This window comes from Carettochelys insculpta, chromosome 1, assembly GCF_033958435.1.
Source record: "Carettochelys insculpta isolate YL-2023 chromosome 1, ASM3395843v1, whole genome shotgun sequence".
Taxonomy (NCBI): domain Eukaryota; kingdom Metazoa; phylum Chordata; order Testudines; family Carettochelyidae; genus Carettochelys; species Carettochelys insculpta.
Window position 1 is genome coordinate 117,045,855 of NC_134137.1, and position 20,029 is coordinate 117,065,883.

The 20,029-nt window shown below is 44.9% G+C and overlaps 1 long non-coding RNA gene across 4 annotated transcripts in view; it reads left to right on the top strand.

Annotated features, from left to right (window-relative positions):
* LOC142011121 (uncharacterized) overlaps positions 1-20,029 on the top strand; it is a 41,062-nt gene that overhangs the window by 5,289 nt on the left and 15,744 nt on the right. The window lies entirely within an intron of this gene.

Sequence of the window (20,029 nt, forward strand, 5' to 3'; positions counted from 1 at the left end):
CATGTTAATCAGGGTGACTGGAGATTATTAATGAAGTGATGCAGTGAATACACAGCACTTCAGTAAGCTAATTCTCCCCCACAGCAACTTCCAAGTTTCAAACTTCGAAGTGCCGACATGTGTGTAGCACAGGCACTTCGAAGCAACCGCAACTACACTCATGCTGGCACTTCGACGTTTGACACTTCGAAGTTGCCACGGGAGGAGAATTAGCCTAATGAAGTGCTGCATATTCACGGCGTCACTTCATTAGTAATCTCCCATTGCCCTGATTACCATGCCCCTTTTGAAGTTGGGAGCAAGTGCAAACAAGCCCATATTATAGCATATTACAATTGTCTTTCTGAGTAACATTTTCTATATAGTACTATGTGATGATAATGTTTACATGAACTGCAATAGAATTTTATTTGTTAGATTTGCATAAAGTATATCTTTTTGAATCTTGTCCATGGATGCCCTAGGGGTGAGGTTCATAAGATGGGGACAATTGAGTACCTAACTCAGCAATAGTAAAAGGGGAAAATAAAGTCTATGATCCATCTTTTCATACTTTTGTTGCGAGATCAGCCTTGGAAAATAGATGATGATGATGATGATGAATTTATTTTACTGATTTTTTGACAGTCTATAGTGCAGGAAACTTAGTCAATTTAGTCATAGAACAACCAGAGTAATGATGTGTAGTTTCCAAGTCTCAGTTCATTCACAGCATCCAACCTTATAGGTGGCTTCGAAGCCCATTAAGGACAAGATCTGGTCAAAAAATGAAGTGGGAGGAGGGGTTAAGTGCGGATGAGAGGATTAAAGAAGTATGAAAATGTTGCAAAAGTATTGTAGTTTTTGAAAAATATTGACCAATTCTCCCTACAAATACTTAATTTACCATTGAGGACCTTGAAGGATGAAAAAAGACCACGACCTCCCCTACACTTGCACCTTAGTGTCTGGATCCTCTTGTCCCTTTAAGGAGCCCCCTGCAGCTGGCTGTGAGCGAAGCCCTAACCTCAGCCCCAGCCTCATCCTCCTGCATCTCCAGTACCTGTAAAAATAAAAATAAAAAAAAACACTAAAAGAAAAATAAACGAAAATGAAAACAATCAATATTAATAATTGAAATTAGGAAAATATTGAATACTGCCAAGCCTGCCCATTTCATAGTCTACTTCTGTGATAAGACAGAAAAAAAAAAGCTTGGCTTTGCAGGCCAGTCAATGCTTCCGGGAAGCCATGGGAGTGATCGTTTTACTACAGAGAAGTGGTTCTCAAACTTTTGTACTGGTGACCCCTTTCACACAGCAAGCCTCTGATTGCAAATTCTCTCTCCTCTCAAACATTAAAACACTTTTTATATATTTAACACTATTATAAATGCTAGAGGCTTGTGACCCCTCCCCATGTAATAACCTCATGACCCTCTGAGAGGTACCAACCCCCATGTCTGAGAATCCCTGCTATACAGCCTGCTCTGTGATAAACCTATTGCAAATATTGGCATAGAAGAGTGAACTATGATGATAGCAGAAGGAAAAATTGCCATTCCCAGGCACATTGTTCCTTATTATACCACACCTTGCAATGGGTAAGTGGTAATTTAAATGCCTAGCTAATAATTGTGTAGTTAAATCCAAAACAAAATCAACTCCCTTGCCACCAGCTCCCCAAAATCCTACAAATATGAGATTCTCCCCTGCACATGCTTTTCCTCTATGGAGAGGGTAGGAGAAGAAAAGATATGACATATGTATTCATGTTGCTTAACACTCTGTTTAAAGCACTCCCATACAGCGGTAATAAGTGTGGTATAAGACATATAGAATAGCATAATATGACATATTACAATGTAATTAATATCAGAAAGTGATTTCCACAAAAACAATTATTTCATACATGATCCACTGTGTGCTCATAGGCATCGACCAACACGGTGACTAAAACTTAGTGCAAGTGTTAGGCTGCACGTTACATTTCATTATTAAGGAAGATGATCAGAAAATGAAAAGCAGGAGAGGAGTGCATCTTCATTTAAGCTGCTCATCATGCAAGAGACATCTGACAGCACTATTAGCATGAGAGAAAGAACCAGTCATGGAAAATGAACACCTTGTTAATAGAAGCTGTTGTATTGAATGGTGCCACTGGAACATGTTTCTGAGTGATTCAGCTCACCTGTAGGTGTTTTCATCTTTCACTATTGCCCTCTTGTTCACTTTTCTGCTTCTTTGCCTGACTGTTTATATTTTGATTTCTGAGTGCAGGTGATTTCAGTTTCAGTTACTGTGACAGTTGGGATTGTGTGCCTGGGAGAGAGGGAATCTTTTTGATCCCTTGTTCCCTTGATTGCCTTTGATCAGCCTCAGGATCAGCCTTCCCCTGTGTGACTAATGAGGGGGAGGCCTGACTGAGGTTTGATGGCTTTAAAAGCTAAAGTCGAAGAGATCAGGGGAGCAAAGCAGGCAGGGAGCTGCAGACAGGTCATTTTTAAGAGGGAGTTTGACAGAGGGGTGCCAGTATTGTTAGGAAGACCCACAACATGTGTGCCAGCACTCCTCCTGTCTCCTGCACCTGCACCTGTAGTCAGACAGACCTCCTGACCAGGGATACCTCTAACCAGACCCTGGTGTGATTTTGTAGGGACTGTGACTTGAAATTCCTGCCTACTGCAGTCCGGGCTGGGAGACCATCTGATGTGGAAGGTGTCTTCTGATAAAAGCTCTCAGGAAGCAGGTGGTGGAGCTAAAGGAAGAGGTAGCTGGGCTTAGGAGTATGAGACTCCACGAGCAATTCCTGGACAGTATTCATGTGGACACAGCTGAGGTTAAGATGGCTGTCCCACCACAAAAGAGTGCTGACACACCATCAGTGGAGGTGGAGGTGGCAATGGCTCAGGGGGCACACTGGCAGCTGGTCACTTCTGGCAGCAGGCAGTGTTCTACTCCTCCTCCCAATCCTCCCACTGTGGTACTGGGAAACCGTTACGCTGTTCTGGATGTGGGAGATACAGGAGATAAGGAATCAGCCCCTACAGGTGAATCAGAGGAGCCTTGTACCCCCAAGGCTGGGAGGTCTGCTACCACCACTGTGAGGAAGAAACATAGGGTATTGGTGGTAGGAGACTGTCTTCTGAAGGGAACGGAGGCACCCATCTGTTGCCCTGACATGTCATCCCAGGAGGTATGCTGCCTGCCAAGAGCCCATATCTGAGACACTACAGAGGTATTGTCGAGGATTATACTGACTACTACCCCATGCTACTCATCCATGTGGGCATGAATGATACTGCAAGGTGTAACCTTGAGCAGATCAAGTGTGACTACAGGGCTCTGGGAGTACAGATGAAGGAGTTGGGGGCACAAGTGGTATTCTCCTCAAGCCTTCCTGTCAAAGGTAGGGACCCAGGCAGAGACAGGTGCATCATGGAGGTGAATGCATGGCTGCAAGGATGGTGTCACCAGGAGCGCTTTGCCTTCCTCAATCATGGGATGCTGTTCCATGAAGGACTGCTAAGCAGGGATGGAATTCACCTTTCGAGGAATGGGAAGGATGTATTTGGATTGAGACTGGCTAACCTAATGAAGAGGGCTGTAAACTAGGCTTGAGGGACAGGTGACAAAAGCCTCCAGGTAAGTAAAACATTCTTGTCCATAAGTTAAGGAAGTATGGATTGGATCCATGGACTATAAGATGGATAGGAAGCTGGCTTGATGATCAGGCCCAACAGGTAGTGGTCAATAGCTCAGTATCTGGATGATGATCAGTTTCAAATGGAGTGCCGCAAGGTTCAGTTCTGGGGCTCGTGTTGTTCAACATCTTTATTAATGGCCTGGATGAGGGACTGGATTGCATCCCCAGCAAATCTGTGGACAACACTAAGCTAAGGGAAGGGGTAGATATGTTGGAGGGTAGAGATAGGATCCAGAGTGACTTGGATAAATTGGAGGATTGGGCCAAAAGAAATCTGATGCAGTTCAACAAGGAGAAGTGTAGAGTCCTGCACCTGGGATGGAAGAATCCCAAGCATTATTATAGGCTGGGGACCAACTGGCTAAGCAGCAGTACAGTGGAAAGGGACCTAGGGGTTATGGTGGCTGAAAGGCTGGATATGAGTAAACAGTGTGCCCTTGTAGCCAAGAAGGCTAACAGCATATTAGGGTGCATTAGGAGGAGCATTTCAAGCAGATCTAGAGAGGTTGCTGTTCCCCTCTATTCGGCACAGGTGAGGCCACATCTGGAATATTGTGTCCAGTTTTGGGCCCCCAAGTATAAAAAGGATGTAGATGTGCTGGAGCAGGTTCAGCAGAGGGCAACAAAAATGATTGAGGGGCTGGAGCACGTGACCTATGAGGAGAGGCTAAGGGATGCAGAAGAGAAGACTGAGGGGTGATTTAATAGCAGCCTTCAATTTCCTGAAGGGGAGCTCTAGGGAGGATGGAGAGAAACTGTTCTCAGTGATGACAGATGGCAGAACAACAAGCAATGGTCTGAAGTTACAGAAGGAGAGGAGTAGGTTGGATATTAGGAAAAACTACTTCACCAGGAGGGTGGTGAAGCACTGGAATGTGTTGCCTAGAGAGGTGGTGGATTCTCCATCCCTAGAGGTTTTTAAGTCCCAGCTTGGCAAGGTCCTGGCTGGGATGACTTATTTGGGGTTGATCCTGCTTTAGGCAGGGGGCTGGACTAGGTGACCTCCTGAGGTCTCTTCCAGCCCTGGGATTCTATTATTCTCTGAATAAACCTAGAGACCTGGGAGTTGGGTTGGAAATGGGAGGGATCATGGGCTATAATTGCAGAGAAAAAAAGAGGGACTAGGCAGAACTGTGGAGCATAAGCAAATCAGTATCTTAGATGCCTATATACAAATGCAAGAAGTATGGGTAATGAGCAAGAAGAACTTGAAACCCTAATAAACAAACAACTATGATATAATTGGTGTCACAGAAACTTAATGGGATAATACACATGATTAGAATATTGGTGTAGAAGGGTACAACTTAGGAAAATAGACATGGTAAACAGGGAGGAGGTGTTGTCTTATATATAAAAAATGTGCACACCTGGACTGAGATAGAGATGGATGCAGGAGACAGAAGTGTTGAAAGAATCTGGGTTAAGTTAAAAAGGGTTAAAAACAAAGGTGATGACATGATAGGGGTCTACTAGAGAACACCAAGCCAGATAGAAGGGGTGCACAAGACTTTCTCTAAACAATTAACAAAATTATCCAAAACACAGGATTTGGTGGTGATGGGGGACTTCAACTGTGGAGACATACGTTGGGAAACTAACACAGTGAGGCACAAAATATCCAGAAAGTTTTTGGACTGCATGGAGGACAATTTTTTATCACAAAAGGTGGAGAAAGCTACTAGAGGGGAAGCAGTTCTAGATTTGATTTTAACAAATAGGCAGGAACTGTTTGAAAATTTGAAAGTGGAAGGCAGTTTGGGAGAAAGTGACCATGAAATGATAGAGTTCATGATTCTAAGAAATAGTGAAAGGGAGAACAGCAAAATAGAAACAATGGATTTCCAGAAAGCAAATTTTGGTAATCTCAGAGAGCTGGTAGGTAAGGTCCTATGGGAAGCAAGATTAAGAGAAAAAACAACTGAGAGTTGGCAGTTTTTCAAAGGGACGTTATTAAGGGCTCAAAAGCAAACTATACCACTGCATAGGAAGGCTAGAATGTATGGTAAAAGACCACCTTGTCTTAGCCAGGAGATCTTGCATGATCTCAAAATCAAAAAGGTATCATATAAAAAGTGGAAAGTAGGAGAAATTACAAAAGATGCATATAAGCAAACTCTGCATGTATGCAGTGGCAAGATTAGAAAGGCCAAGGCACAGAATGAACTCAAATTAGCTAGAGACATAAAGGGTAACAAGAAGTCATTTTATAAATGTATTAGAAGCAAGAGGAAGACCAAGGACAGGGTAGGCCCACTACTCAGTGAGGAGGGAGAAACAATATCAGGAAACTTGGAAATGGCAGAGGTGCCTAATGACTTCTTTGTTTCAGTCTTCACCAAGAAGACGGATACAGAAATGCCTAACATAATGCACGCTAGTGGGAAGAGGGTAGGTTTAGAGGATAAAACACGTAAAGAACGAGTGAAAAATTAGATGTCTTCAAGTCACCAGGACCTGATTAAATGCATCCTAGAATCCTTAAGGAGCTGATAGAGGAGGTATCTGAAACTTTAACTATCATATTTGAAAAGTCCTGGAAGTCAGGAGAGATTCCAGAAAACTGGAAAAGGACAAACATAGTGTCCATCTATAAAAATGAAAAAAAGAACAATCCAGGAAACTACAGACCTGTCAGTTTAACTTCTGTGCTGGGAAAGATAATGGAGCAAATAATTAAGGAATTCATCTGCAAACATCTGGAAAAAAAATAAGGTGATAGGTAACAGCCAGCATGGATTTGTAAAGAACAAATCATGCCAAACTAATCTGATAGCTTTTTTTGGCAGGATAACAAGTCTTGTGGATAAGGGAAAGGTGGTGGATGTGGTATACCTAGACTTTAGTAAGGCATTTGACACAGTCTCACATGATCTTCTTATCAATAACCTACACAAATGAAACTTAGATGGGGCCACTATGAGGTGGATGCATAACTGGCTGGATAACCGTTCTCCTAGAGTAGTTATTAATGGTTTGCAGTCATGCTGGAAGGGCATAACAAATGGGGTACCAAAGGGATCTGTTTTGGGACCAGTTCTATTTAATATCCTCATAAACTATTTAGATATTGGCATAGAGAGTACACGTATTAAGTTTGCAGATGATACCAAGCTGGGAGGGGTTGCAACTGCTTTGAAGGATAGGGCTCTTAATTCAGAAAGATCTGGACAAACTGGAGAAACGGTCTGAGGTAAACAGGATGAAGTTTAATAAGGACAATTGCAAAGTGCTCCACTTAGGAAGAAAGAATCAGCTTCATACATATAGAATGGGAAGCAACCATCTAGGAAGGAGTGCTGCAGAAAGGAACTTAGGGGTCATAGTGGACAACAAGCTAAATATGAGTCAAGAGTATTATGCTGTTGCCAAAAAAGCAAACATGATTCTGGGATGTATTAACAGAAGTGTTGTGAGCAAGACACAAAAAGTCATTCTTCTGCTCTACTCAGTGGTCATTAGGCCTCAACTGGAGTACTGTGTCCAGTTCTGGGCACCACATTTTAAGAATGATGTGGAGAAATTGGAGAAGGTCCAGAGAAGAGCAACAAGAATGATTAAAGGTCTAGAGAACATAAGCTATGAGGGAAGACTGAAAGAACTGGTCTTGTTTAGTTTAGACAAGAGAAGATTTAGAGGGGACATGATAGTAGTTTTCAAGTACCTCAAAGAGGGTTACAAGAAAGAGGGAGAAAAATATTTTCCTTGGCCTCTGAGGATAGGACAAGGAGCAATGGGCTTAAACTGCAGCAAGGAAGGTTTAGATTAGACATTAGGAAAAACTTCCTAATTGTCAGGACGGTTAAGCACTGGAATAAGTTACCTAGGGAAGTTGTGGAATCTCCATCACTGGAGATATTTAAGAGCAGGTTAGATAGATGCTTATCAGGGATGATCTAGATAGTGTTTGGTCCTGCCAAGAGGGCAGGACCTGGACTCGATGACCTCTTGAGGTCCCTTCCAGTTCTAGTGTTCAATGATTCTATGGTTCTTCAGAATTTATTTTTAAAGTGCACTTTTGATATGTCCTCAGATACCTCCAGGAGGGAGGAAATGTCCCTCTTAATTAGGTTAGGTTGGGTAATAAAAGAGGAACCTGGAACATTTTAGAAAATCAAATAGCATCATAGAAAAGTGGGGCTGGTATTGCATCTGATCATAGAAGACTGTTTTGTAAACTGTTATGGAAACATAGCACAGTAAGGGCCAGGGGCCACTGGATGTTGTAATGTTCAGACAGGGTGTGTGACAGAGATGGATTAGTTGATGAATAGGGCTATATCTACACTACAAAATAAAGTTGAATTTCTTAAAGTTGACTTTGTAACACTGGATTTTATAAAGTTGAGTGTCCGCACCTGCCCACAAAGCTGACTTAGTGCATCTCCACTAAATCGCCATAGTGTATTGTGGGAAACTATCTCACAGTTCCCACAGCCCCGAGGCGTTCTGGGTTTTTTTGCTGGCGCATTATGGGAAAAACTACCCCACAAGCAATTGTGGGTGTGTGATGTTATCTCCCCAGATTGCTTTGCCATCCTTCCCTTCCCATTGAAAACAAATGGCCGTTTTTCAGAAGCCTCTTTCCCCGATGAGAAAAATTGTTTAAGTCATCTGCATTACGGACCTTGTTACCAAATGTGTTCTGAGAACACCTAGCTGACTGACCAGTTTCAGCAGGCTCTTTAACTAGTTCTTTCTGCTTCACATTTGTAAGGGGCAGCAGCCCCAAGCGGCCATGTGAGAATTACGTCTCTAGGCGGTCACTGCTGAGACTGTGCTTCATTCTGTCCCTTTTTAAAGAACAGTGACTTTAAAAAAAACACTTTACCAAATGTGTCCTGAGGGGACCCAGCTGACTGAATCATGCCAACAGGTTACTCAACTAGTTTTTCTCTGGTGAAAAAACACCCAACAAGTGGACTTCGGAAGCTGAAGCCCTTGATACCCAAGTGGAACAAACTGGCTCCGAGAGACTAGGGAAAGACTTCATGTTATTCTCAAGGAAAGGGAAAGTAGGGAATCCCAGGGGAAAAACACCAACAGGTGGGGCTTCAGAAGCTGAAGCACCCTTAGCACCTGTGCCAAATGTGCTTCTCGGCCTCCCCTGTTCAATCCCGTGCAGGGAAGAAGCCTTCCCCCTGCACAGAGCAGGACGTGCCGTTGTCTGGTCCCCACAGCCAAGCCACCACGTGGTATGGAGGGGAGGGAGCTAGCCTGCCCACTGAGATCCTGGCTTTCCTGATGGCTCCATGCTGGGGTTCTTTTTCATGGCTAGATGCAATCAGCATGCTGGCCAGAAAGAAAATTAATTCGGATTGCCGGGCTTCCTATTTGCTACTTCCCGCACACCAGGGCTGCGTCTACACGTGCACGCTACTTCGAAGTAGCGGCAGTAACTTTGAAATAGCGCCTGTCACGTCTACACGTGTTGGGCGCTATTTCGAAGTTGAAATCGACGTTAGGCGGCGAGACGTCGAAGTCGCTAACCCCATGAGGGGATGGGAATAGCGCCCTACTTCGACGTTCAACATCGAAGTAGGGACGTGTAGACGATCCGCGTCCTGCAACATCAAAATAGCGGGGTCCTCCATGGCGGCCATCAGCTGGGGGGTTGAGAGATACTCTCTCTCCAGCCCTTGCGGGGCTCTGTGGTCACCGTGGGCAGCAGCCCTTAGCCCAGGGCTTCTGGCTGCTGCTGCTGCAGCTGGGGGTCCGTGCTGCATATACAGGGTCTGCAACTAGTTGTTGGCTCTGTGTATCTTGCACTGTTTAATGAAAGTGTGTCTGGGAGGGGCCCTTTAAGGGAGCGACTTGCTGTTGAGTCCACCCTGTGACCCTGTCTGCAGCTGTGCCTGGCTCCCTTATTTCGATGTGTGCTACTTTGGCGTGTAGACGTTCCCTCGCTGTGCCTATTTCGATGTTGGGCTGAGCAACGTCGAAGTTGAACATCGACGTTGCCAGCCCTGGAGGACGTGTAGACGTTATTCATCGAAATAGCCTATTTCGATGTCGCAACATCGAAATAAGCTATTTCGAAGTTGGGTGCACGTGTAGACGTAGCCCAGGAGAGCAGTGGAGGTGACAGCGGCCAGAACCGACACATTCAGAGCATTGAGGGATACCTCTGGAGGCCGATAGAATCAGTTTAAAGTAACGCTGTTTCCGTGCTAGCATTAATTTGACTTTTTAAATTTGAAGTTGGTGTTACACCACCTCAGAGGGTCAGGGAGAGAAAGTTGACCTTAGCGCCCCTTAAAATCAACCTAATGGTTTTTGCAGTGAAGATAGTCATGTTGTAAAATTGAGCTATGTGCCTTAAAATCGACTTTATCCTGTAGTGTAGACATAGCCTAAGAGTCCTGTGACTGGCAGCTGGAGTCTATGTATAAAATAATGCTGCCGACTGACGCCCTGTGAGAAGTCCCTCTTGTCTACAGCTAGGGAGATAGTCAGAAATAACAAGGGTGACGTAAATGAGGCACTAGCCTCAGGCGCAGGGCTGAGGGGGCGCAGGCAAGTGCCTCACTTGCTCTCACCCTCCTTATGGCCCTGAGCCCCAGTCATGAGGCTGCACGGCAGATGCCGGCGGGGAATGGGAAGGAGGGCTGGGCCAGGGGCAGGCAGTAGACACCGCGCAGCCTGAGCCTGTGCCGGGCAGCCACACGTCACCCAGCTATGGGCTGGCCCCGCCCCCAGGTGTGTAGTGCGTAAAGAGACACACAAGGGGGGTGTCCATCCTGCTGCTCCATGCACACCTCCCACCACATGGTGGGAGAAGCACATGCGGCAGCATCGCAGGAGCTGACCCCTGTTGCTGCAGTTTCCCCGACGCGGCTCCTGCAGCCCCATGCTGCCTGTGGCTGGGCATATGCAGCCAGGCCCAGCACAGCACTCCATCCCCAGCTGCCTCAGCGGTGGCTCTGGCAAGTCTCTAGAATCTGCAGTTGGGGGGTGGGCTGGGAGTGCCTGGCTCTAGGGGAGGGGAGGGAGCTGGGGTTAGAGCAGGGGCCTGGGGGTGCCTGGTTTGAGGGGAGGGGAGGAAAGAGGGCTGGAGGTGGAGGGGCTGGGGGTACCAGGCTCTGGGGGATGGAGGGGGTTGGGCTAGAGCCAGGACCTAGGGATGCCTGGCTTGGGGGAGGGGAGGAGGATTGGGTTAGAGTGGGCATCTGGGGGTGCCTGGCTCTGAGGCATTGTCCCTCATAAGCATTCTGAAAATCTGGCAACCCTAGCAGTGGCTACCCACGAGGGGCACGGAGGATCTCGGCTGCAGCCACAGCTGCCCTGTAACTGCACCAGGCAGCTCTGTGCGGTGTCTCGCCCCCCTGGGAGGCCAGGTCACTAGGGTTGCCAGATTTTCAGAAAGCTTATGAAAGACAATGCCCTCCAGCTTCCTCAGAGCCAGGCACCCCCAGGGCCCTGCTCTAACCCAATCCCCCTACCCCAGAGCCAGGTAGCCCCAGATCCCACCCTAATCCCAGCCAGCGTAAGCGGTGTGGTATTATTCATTTATTTATTTTCCCTTTTTCTACAAAATAACGCCTGTGGATATATGAGGGGGTGCAGTTTTAGATTCTTGCCTCAAGTGCAAAATTAGCTAGTTACAGCACTGAGAAGTAGCTATCCAGAAGGAAGGTTGTGTTTTCCCTCCTAACTTGCAGCCAGATGAAAAGGACTATGATTTTTGGGACCAAGTGTTCTGAGTTTCTTTTCTTTTCTTTTTTTTTTTTTTTCAAGCATATCCCTTAGTTGTAGTAAAGTCGGCCTTGAGGAAAGGTTTTCGGACTGGTCCTTCTCCATCTGGCGTATCTGCCTGCCAGTTTCCAGCCTATGGAACAGTTTCTTCAGTTGAAATCCCTCCTTATGAATAAGTGACCTTTGCTAGTTCATTTGGAAATGTATAAGAAAACTAAACATGACAAACATATCACTAAATACCCTAATATATTGATTGTAGAAAGATTAGTGAGATTCACACTCATGCTTAATATGGAGATACAGTATACCTATCTGATAGAACTGGAAGGGACCTTCCCAGGTCATTGAGTTCAGCCCCCCTATCCTCACAGCAGGACCTACCACCATCCCTAGCAGTTTTTTTTTAAATGATCTGTTTGGCCCCTGATCCCTAAAGAACCCCTTCAAGGGCTGAGCTTACAACCCTGGGTTTAGCAGGCCAATACTCAAACCACTGAGCTATCCCATGCTGCTAAAAAGCAGTGAAGATACACATCTCATAGAATTGGAAGGGACCTTGGGAGGTCATTGAGTCAAGACTTCAGTTCTCTTGGCAGGGCCAAGCACCATCCTGTGCAGATTTTTTTTAAAAACCCTTTGCCCCAGATCCCTAAACAACCCCTTCAAGGATTGAGCTCACAACCTCTGGTTTAACAAGCTAACACACAAACCACTGAGCTATACCTCCCCCTAAACAAGGAGGCCCCATGAGGTGAGATTAAAAGTCAGTGAATGCTTATCAACTAGTCGGGTGAACACTTACAAAAATGGGTGTGGGTAAAGGCTCTAGATTTTCTTGCAGAGTAATCAGATTGAAAAAAATACACTCAGTATTTTTCTATACTGCCCCTCAACTCCTCCAGCGAGGGGGATGTGAAAATAGCAGTGCACACCAAGTGCTACGCTGTAACTCCCTGGTGTAGATGTTGCGGGCACAAACTATAAGTTTCCTCCTTCACATTAATGTAATCCCCTTCAAACAGGGCAACAGTAATGCAGAGTGGGAACCTTTTAGTTTGCATCATCCACAGGGGGGAGTTCCCGTGCAACATTTTGGTTTGTGTTGAAATTCACAACGTGGTAGTTGGGACTGCAGGACAGTCTATATGTGCCTTTAGCCCCCTTCGCATATTTATTATATTTAAAGAAATACTGCCAGGCTGAAAATCACACACACTCATTAAAAACACAAGCTGGTCTTTGGCCACAAAAGCGTATGCTTCAAAATACCTGTTAGTCTATAAGGTGCCACAGGACTTCTTGCTGTTTTTGAAGATACAGATTAACACAGCTACCCTTGATCATTAAAAACATATTTTCTTAGCTAACCTATGTTGCTAACTTCTTAAATTAGTAAAATAGGTGCCTAGAGGAAGGCAGCAGTGCTTAGATGAAACATAGGTGCCCACAGAACTGGTAACCTAAACATCTTGGGTGGTGACTGAGTTTAGGCACCTACAGAATCACAGTAGAGCCAGAACTGGTAAGTGAACACCTGAAACAGGCACCAAGTACTTTTGTGAATGCCACACATAGGCCGTGTCTACACTAGCCCAAATCTTCAAAATGGCCATGCAAATGGCCATTTCGAAGATTACTAATGAGGCACTGAAATACATATTCGGCGCCTCATTAGCATGCGGGCGGCCACAGCCCTTTGAAATTGCCACTGCTCGCTGCTGTGCGGCTCATCCAGATGGGTCTCCTTTTCGAAAGGACCCCAGCTGCTTCGAAATTCCCTTATTCCTATCTGCTGAGGGGAATAAGGGGATTTCGAAAAGGACCCCCATGTAGCCGTGCTGAGCTGCGAGCGTTCGAAAGTGCTGCCGGAAGCGTCCTAATGCTAATGAGGGGCTGAATATTGAATTCAATGCCCCATTAGTAATCTTCAAAATGGCCATTTGCATGGCTATCTCGAAGTTTTGGCCAAATGTGGCCACAGCCTATAAGTCTTACCTCCTCCCCATGGGTGGCTGTATTTATGTAGCATGGTAGATAAACGGACAGGAAGTGCTCTGGAACAAAAGTGTCATGTAAATATAAAAATTTTTTTAGCAGTTGTTGTTAAAAATGATGACAGGATGCCAACATGACAGCAAACTTGAACACACAGCAACAAGATGGTGTTTTAAAATTGACTGCACAATACCCATTCTTGTTCCTTTCTGGAAGAGCCCTGGTAAACCCATGCAATGCCCAGTGAATGACTTTAGTGATTTACTCCTGTGTAGACCTCATATCTTCCAGTACAAACATTGCATAAGGGTAACATAGTACTCTTAAACACAAACGAGATATAAACCAATTTCACTCAGCTTATGTCTATGTTATAAAAAAGGCTCTGTATCCACTCAGTTCAAATCGGCCTTCTTAAGCAGGCTTACACTCCTTAAATTCAGGCAGCAGGTCTAAATGCTTGACTCTTGCTTGGGAAGAGGGAGACTTGGAAAATAACACTGAACTGAGCTAAGGCCAACTCTGTTTGGATTCTGTGCAGTGCTGACTTCTAAACTCTTTTGGCTGTCTTTGTGAATAATGATACTTTAAATATATTTTGAAAGCCTTTCACTTTACGTATGAAAAGCAAATTGTCAATATGCATTTTCAGTAATGGGATTTTACTTGAAACATGAGCAGCACATAAGAAGGTAAAAAACATACAGGTGATTCAGGCCGATCTGTCCTAGTGAAATAAATGTCTGTGGAAAGTTCTACCTGTAAAATTGACCAAAACCAGTTAACCCACCTTTAAAGGTGTTAAATGCTACTTACACTTAGATCAACCATATTTCCCTATGCTGAACATGAACACGATTTGCATGGGAGGGGTTAAATACACATGTTCTTGTCCACCCCTCTCATGTGGGGATGGGGTGACTGACTGATCTGACCCAACCTTCCCTGCCCAATGCTCTCCACCCTCCATGCCTGGCTGGGTCCCTGTGATAGACCTGCCTCTGCTGGTACTTGGTGCTGTGTCTTCTCAAGGCATCCTGTGGTAGGCATGAAGTGTCAAAGGCCTACCCGCTCCAGATTTCTACCAGGGTTCACACCATGTTCTCCAGATTTCTATCAGGGTTCACACCAGAATATGGCCAGCAGCAGCCTTTTGTACTGCGTGGAAGGGAAGGGGTGAGAGCTGCTTCCAGCTGAAGCAGGGTGGGGATAGGGATGACCTGGCCCATGTTTTTCCAGAGGTTATCTTTTCCCTCCCATCTCCCCAGCTCTCCTGTGGCTAGAAGCAGCTCGTCCCTTCCTGCCCACACCGTGTAGGAAGGCAGCTAATGCTCCCAAGCAGCTGCTGGCCACTGACATTAACTCAGTTGCCGTCTGTTCCCCGGTTGCAATGCAGACTGGAAGGGGTTAAACCCTAAGCTCCTAACTGTATGAGCTTCAGCCAACCAGGCCAGAGATGTGGCTCAGTGGGGTGGGTGCCTGGAGACAGAGCAGCCCTTCCTCTCTGGGGACAGCACGTGAAGAGGGTGCTGAGTTCCCCTGGGATCCTGCAGGGTCAGGGCACAATCCGACTGGACATAAACTTCCTCTCCACCACTCCAAAGCTAAGCTGAGAGCAGAGAAGGTTCCCCCTGTCAGTGCTGTGTGGGGCTTCAGCACATGCAGGGCTTGGCTCCTCCTGACCAGTGCCCTGGGCCAGAGGGTCATGAGCTTTCCCTGGTGCCAGCCCAGCCAGAGGCAGTGTGGGGAGGAAAGAGCCTGCCAGCCCAGCTTTAGGTGAGCTGAAAGATCAGACCCAGGGCTGGTTCTCTGCTCAGCCCTGGGAGTGGGATGCACACAATGGGGGAAGGGAGGGAGTGACATGAAAGAGCAGTAGGGCTGTGGGAGGGGGGTGAACAAGCACCACAAGGAGAGAACAGTGCAAGGGGAAGCAGGTACAGGGCTGATGGCTGGGCAGCAGAGGTGACAGGTAACTGGCCACTGCCTGCCTGCACTCACCAGCCACCACAGCAGCCAGTGCTGGCTGGAAATGGGCAGGGAGCAGGGGAGCCTGCTGCCAAGAGCTGGCACGCAGCAGGGACTGCACTGGTAGACCAGCAGGGGGCAATGTCTGGCTCCACATGCTGCAGGTCTGCCCAACCACTTCTCACTGGTGGGTGGCAGGCCAGTAGATGATCAGGCCAGCAGCAAGAGCCACCAGTACTGACGGGAGGGGAGAGACAGGGAATATAGGACAGATTGCCCATTCTTTTTAAAAAAAGTCAGGGCGCCTGCAGGAGGGCTTAAATATGGGACTGTCCCTTTAAAAGTGGGACATCTGGTCAACCCACACAAGCTTTTGAGAAATATTAGTTAGACGTGTAGCTAGCATGTTTTAACACAGGCTATTTTTCTAGTTTAGATTGGCCTAGGACAGGGGTTGGGGGCGAGTCTTCTCAGGGCGCTTTACATTTTGAAAGGGGGGACGCAGCACCGTTGGCTGCTGGGTGTCAGGCTCATCCAGCTCATTAAAAATGTTGAAATACGTTACTGGCTTTATGTCTGTGTGATCCATTTAATCATCCAGGCCCAGCTTCTGGCAGCTGGACATTTCAAGACACTGGGGGTAGAAGGTCGCATGTCTGACCATCCTGGATCACAGCCGCTGTTGGATTTATCCTCTATTAACTTATTATTAAGTGTGTAGCCACTGCTAGGGTTGCCAGATTTTCAGAATGCTTATGAGGGACAATGCCTCAGATCTGGCCCTGACTCGCATTTTTTAGGACCCCAAGGCTCAGAGCTCCCACCCGCAGGGCTCCAGAGCTGGCACTCCAACCACTGTGGGGGTGAATAGACTGATCTGAACATTAATAACCAGGGGCTATAGTGTGCACATAGATGACTTTTTGTCTCCTGAAAGCCTGATGTGATCCCTTGAATACTTTGGCACTTCCTAATTTATAATGTAAGTGGCTGTCATGCTAAAATGAACAGGAGGGTCATCCCTGTCCAGTTACCCAAAACGAATCAAAGAGAGTGGGGGGCCATTGTGCTATGTATTAGAATGCAAGAGTTGGGATTGGAATATAACAGCTTCAACTATTACATAAAGGATTTCCCCAACCCAAAGGTGTCCTGGGTAAGAAACAAGTATTACCAGTTTACTCTGTCAGTGGCTTTCTGTGTCCCATGAAATGATTGGGTGGGAATTTCTAGAATGTTGGTGAAATACCAGAGATTTAATCAGCTGACATGTCACTGAGCCATAACTTTTTCAGACAAATTCCACTAATGAGGACTTCCCACGCAGGAGGTAGAGCACCTTCCTTAAAGGCATCTTCACAAATGTATAACCACTTCAGAGTCAAAATTTCTTTGGAACTTTGATAGAACTCTGTCAGTAGGTCATCAGGGCAGGGGTCTTCCCCAGCCTCATTTCCTCCATGGTCCTGATTATTTCCTCCCTCTGCAAGGGGAAGACCAGCCTGGCATATAGCTCTGCTGAGAAGTTAAGGGTTTTCAGCAAATTATTCCTCTGCATCAAGCAGTGAATCATTAGTTTAAAGAGCCTGATAGAATTTCAAAGATGGATCATTGATCTCTTTTTGCTAAGTAATAACCTGCCCTTGTTCTGGTTTGAATGATACTATCTGGAACCTTTGACCTCTCACTTTGAATCTGAATGCAAGAATTTTCTCAGCGCTCGGTCCCCTGACTCTCAGTATATTTGAGTCTATAAAGAGCAAATTTGTATTGTGTTGCAGTCAATCTATTTCTCTCATAACCAAGATTGATTATTTTTCAGTATTTCATTGTCAGGAGTAGTTGGCACATTCTAAATCCATAGCTTTAAATTGCTTGGTTTATTCCAGGAGCCAAGCCTGGCTAGCCCCTGTCCTCTCCCTGGGGTAGGAAATGATCCCACCACCCACTCAACTTTTTATCCCAGGGTGGGCAAGGGTCCCACTGTTGTCTCATTTGTTTTGAAAAAAGAATTCTATTACGACATCATTCTGAAAATCCAGGTCTTTCAGTAGAGAGTTCAGTCTTCACTAGTTACATGACCAATTTGTCTCAGGAGGGGAAAACTCTGGTAGCACTCCACTAACAAGGAAAACAAGTATAAGTCCACCTGGTTCATAAAAATCAGAAAGTTTATAGGTGAATATGTGTCATTTATCAAGGACAAAAAACAAAACAAAAACCAAGAACAGTAAAATCCTTCTTTGTAGGGTTCTGTAATCGCTATATATCTTTTAACCCCTAATTCTTCCATAAACTCTTTTATAATGTTTCTAGCATGTGATTGTGTGAGCTGGGGTGGGGATTATCGGACTTATCCAACACCTCCTTAATATCTCATGTTATGATGATTGAATATAGTAGGATATTAATTTGGGAAAAACTAAACCCTTATTTTAAAGAAACTGGGTTAATATATATTAATCAGGGTGTACGTAGAGTCAGAGATCTGAGCCTTCACCAGCAAAAATAAATCTACTTTTGTCATCTTTATTTACATCCAGAATTTGTAAATGGAGTCTTTTGTGAAACAGTTTTGCTATGCCTTTGGCTGAAGAAGAGAAATTGTTAAACACCTTTTCCTCTATCCATTGCTGACTCCCTCCTAATTTCTCTGCTTCCGAGTAGTTAAAGTGGGTTTCCCGTAGGAAGATAATATCTTGCTTTTAGCAGTTTTAGATGGGTGATAAGTGTTCTCTTTTATCAGATAACTTACCTTTCTGATGTTTCAGGAAACACAATTTTTAGTATTAGTCGTAAGAAGTGTTTAGGTTGAATATGTCTTTATCAAGTGCCTGACTACTGTCCTCATTGCTTGGGCCAATGGTAATACCAGATCTAAAAATTATATATATGGGTTTCCTCCAACCACCTCAAGAACATGAGGGGTAGAGGAAAGCAGATAGGTTAAGGCAGCTTAGGACATGGCAAAAGATAAGTACTGTTTGGGAAATGGATAGCAAAATTAAGAAAAAGAAATGAAGTGGTCAAAACTGACCAAGGATCACTTGAAAATATATAACGTTTCTCCTGTAGGACCAAAGCTTAAGTCCTGGAGGTTAGAAGATTGTGCCTTGTTGTCACTCCTTTCCCCCAGTCCCCACTTCAAAACTCTCATTCAGGAGTATAATTGGACTCCTACATGTATAAAAAAGAAACAATCTAAGGTTAAGGCAGGGCATGGTTTCTGCACTATCCACAACAACAATAAAAAACAAAGGAGGCTAGTGTCTAACTTAAGAACAAGTGTGTAGTGGACATATAAGTTATACAAATTGTTTAGATAACCTTCTTCTAAGATAACTGGATCATTTTGCAGATTAGGGTTCATTGGCAGAGCAATTTGACATAAACTTTGACCCACGGAACCTGGTCCATGTGGGACTGTATTATGAAGCCCGTAGTTCAATGGCAACACCAGCAATGTAAACCATGACATTATGTAAGGCATAATGTGTGTGTCAACACATTTAACAAAAATAGAATCTAAAGGAAAGCTCCTGAACTAGTATTACTTGAAAAAAAAAAAAGCACAACTAACATACTAACGCAGTCTCTGTAATTTGGTGAAGTGTAACCAGCAATAATAATTATTCTTGGACAGGATTTTAGGAGAGCAGAATTCTGTACAGTCAGGGAATTGAAAAGACTCATTATTGAACTGAAAGCTTCATTACTCAGTGTAATTCTTTGTACTTCTAATAAGCATATATTTTAGGGCAAATAAATTATTTCCAGATTTTTAAATTTTCAGGCTTTTTAAAGAATGAGTTCCTTCATATTATCAAAACAAAAAAGCAGTCCAGTAGCACTTTAAAGACTAAGAAAATATGTTATTAGGTTATGAGCTTTCGTGGGACAGTCCCACTTCTTGAGTCTGTCCCACGAAAGTTCATCATCTAATAAAATATTTTGTTACTCTTTAAAGTGCTACTGGACTGCTTTCTTGTTTTCATAGTATATAGACTAGCACAGCTATCTCTCTGTTCCTTAATATTGTGTTTTAAGCAAATCATACCATTATGTCCTGTGGCTGTACATGTGGACGAGCCTGGGGGGCAAGGGAGCGGTGTACTCTCTCGAAATCTAAGTTCTGATCTTGGGGCAGTCAAAAACACTGGTTGCATGGGGGATAAAAATTTCACAGGCTTCCCTTTTCCAAGGACCTTGGGAAACCAGGCAAATCTCAGATTGTTCTTTCTTGACTTTCCCTCAAGATCATTAACCTTCTCCTGCAGTAATTTAGTAGTCATTGCCAGTTGCGCTGCAGTTATACTCAAGGGTGTGGGAGCAATTGCATAGTTGAAGTGCTGAGACATATAAACCCCAGATATGAGGAAAACCACTTCAAGCTAATGGGATACAGCAGCACCTCTAGCACCCCTAGTTCCTGCACCAACGGTTATACTCATAATACTCACAACGGGCTTTCCTTCACCTCCAGTCACAATTGATGGAGCAGTGATTGATCCAGCAGGGCATCAGTTTATCTAGTTTGGTAAAGACACGACAAATTGACTGCTGATCGCTCTCCCACAGACTCCAATATTGAGTCTGTTCTGGTCTGGCTATGGTCTGAAGAAGTGGGTCTGTCCCATGAAAGCTCATCACCTAATAAACTATTTTGTTCGTCTTTAAAGTGCTACTT